Genomic DNA, 2726 nt, shown 5'->3' with positions numbered 1-2726 from the left:
TTTTTTTCAGAACCGGGGACTGAACTCAGGCCCTTGTGCTTGCCAGGCAACAGCCAAAATTTGACATTCTTTCTGCTCTTATTTTCCTAATCAGCAACACTGCCTACATAGGCTTTAAGAAGGCTTCTTCATAACTCTAGGCCTTCTCCTCCTGCTGTTTAGACCATTTGCCCTAGGAAGCTTTCTTTGCCTTGAAATACTAATCATTTAACAATTCTTGTCAGTTTCACAGTACAAGAATGCCTTTTTCTGCAATTTTTTTAAAATTGGTATATTTTAGATATACATAGTTTTCATGTTCATCATAGGGAATTTGTATCTGCAGATAAATATATCTTGATTCTTCCTTTGTTTCTCCAAATCTCCCTTTCTTAAATCCCTTTTCTGCTCCCTATTTACAAAAGCATTGTTTGCATTTTTCCTGCAATTTTTTTCTTTTTCTCTTAATTCTTTTCCTTTCCCCCTACATTATTTCCTTTCTCATCTTGACATTTTTGTCCTATGTCTCTTTACCTACTATACATTTTTTGCCTTTATTCACATTTTTTTGCTGTCTCACATCAGAGAAGAAGCATGATATTTAAACATGTGTGTCCAATTTATTTCACTTAAAAGTATGATCTCAAAGTGCATCCATTTACCTATAAATACCTCAAATTTAACTTCTATGTGGCTGTGTAGTTCTCCATTGTATAAAATCCTTACACCTTCTTCATCCAGTCATCTTTTGATGGGTATCTGGGCTGATTCCAAGATATAGCTATTACAAATTGTGTTGCTGTAAACATAGTTGTGAATATATCACCGTGGTGTGATGCTTTTAATTCCTTCAGGAAGATACCAAAAAAGGGAATAAATGGGTAAAATGGAACTTCTAGTTTTGAGGAATCTTCACACGAATTTTCACATTAATTGCCCCACCTCCAGTGGAGAAGTGTTCCTATTTCCCTACAATCCTTTCGGCATTTGTTTTTGATTGATTCCTTGATGATTGTCATTCTTTCTGGAGTAAGATGAAAACTCCATGTTGTTTTAATTTGCATTTGTCAAATGATCACTGGTGTTTACTTATGTTTGTACTTCTTCATCATCACAATAATGGGTATATGAAATAAAGACACTTCTCAGATGAATAACATCTTTCTTAAGTACATTCGAGTCACACTTGGGACTATGATCAGGAATGACAATATCCCTGAATCCCCCTCACTGTGGGAAGGCAGAAGGCCAAATTCAGTGTGTTCCTTGTTCAAGATGTCAAAAAAACAACTTGTCAACAATACCTGCAAGCATTTACTTATCCTTTGGGCACAACCAATTAACATCCACTGAAGGCCTGTAGTCATCCTCCCCTGACAGAGCTACAACTCAGTCCTGTTCTTTACCCACTAGTACAAAAGCCTCAGTCAAGTTTTCTTTGCTTGCTGAATTTGTTCAGTCAAATTTTTGCTTTGAAAATATGCAACTTTCTTGAAACTGTTTGGAAAGGAAAACTATATATGATTCTCCCAGAAGCGATTTATAATCTTAGATTTTTTTTTTCATAAAACATTTCACACTGAGACCTCTCTGAGTGCAAAAACAAAACAGAAAAATCAGATGCAAAACTTAATTTCTAGAAATGCTTAACAATTTTGAAAAAAAAAGTCCCAGTGGCTTTAATTGTTCACAGATGCAACAGCTTAGGGGTTATTGTTGCCACCATGTTGCTTGCTTTGGCTTCAGCTTGTCATCCACCCTTCATCTCCTCTTCTACAAAGTCTGTGGAATCTCCTGCTGCCAAATCCTAAGGCACTTACCCTAGGTATGGATTTTGTTTTCTAAAATGCTTTTAGGCAAGTAAATCCATTTTTTTATTTGTTTTATAAAACATTTTCTCACATATGTCACTGACGTTCCTTAACTATTTGAATTCTTTTAAGGTTTTTTTTATAGAAGTACCTTTTTGGGCTACCAACTATCACACGCCCATTTTCACCATGAATATGCCTCTATTTTAAAAAATGTATATTTGAAGTGATGTGAAGGGATCAGCACAATCTTTTTGCACTGAAAATTTAAGAAAAATGAATATTTGTAGGAGTTTTACAGTCAGTATGAAAGAAAAAATTTATTGAGAAACTGATAGCAATGAGACAGTTTCAAAACAGATTAGTAGAACAGTTACAATAATTAACACATTGCAAATTGTTGTCTTCATAGTGGCTATTTATAGTACAAGATGCAGACATGATATCCTGTCCACTTTCTTCTCATTGAATTAAGAGAAAGCTGTTGTATATCTATCCTATTTTGTATATACAGATACAAAATGGTCCTTCATTTTTACTTGAAGTCATTCTGCTTCCATGAAAGCAATGTCCTCCGCTTTCGCCAGCGTCAGTGATAGTCCGGGCCTCACAGTTTGAGTCAGCGCACGCAGCAGCACCTGACACTTAATAAACCTTCCCATAACGCTGGTATGGTTGCAGCGGCTCGCTCATGGTCCTCATCGTTTACGCCTAAGGATTTGAACAGGAACAGATGCTGTATATTTGGTTTTATTTTGCTTGTAGATGTCAATGAATGTGAGAAGTTTGGAGTCTGTCCCCAGATGTGCCAAAACACCAAAGGGAGTTACAAATGCTTCTGTGCGGGCGGTTTCAGGTTCACGAGCACCCACCAGGGCGAGCGCTGTGCTGCTGACGGTAGGCGTGGTGCCTGGGGTCAGCTGGCTTTTGGGGTAG

At 37.1% G+C, this 2726-nt stretch overlaps 1 pseudogene; it reads right to left on the bottom strand.

The window, feature by feature from the left end:
* Positions 1–2483, bottom strand: part of LOC101562232 — a 153105-nt pseudogene extending 150622 nt beyond the window's left edge.
* Positions 2484–2726: the final 243 nt, after the last annotated feature.

Source organism: Octodon degus, unplaced genomic scaffold (assembly GCF_000260255.1).
Source record: "Octodon degus isolate 3935 unplaced genomic scaffold, OctDeg1.0 scaffold00097, whole genome shotgun sequence".
Lineage (NCBI taxonomy): Eukaryota > Metazoa > Chordata > Mammalia > Rodentia > Octodontidae > Octodon > Octodon degus.
Note: the sequence above shows the minus strand (reverse complement) of the source record. Positions and strands in the feature narration are given on the sequence as shown.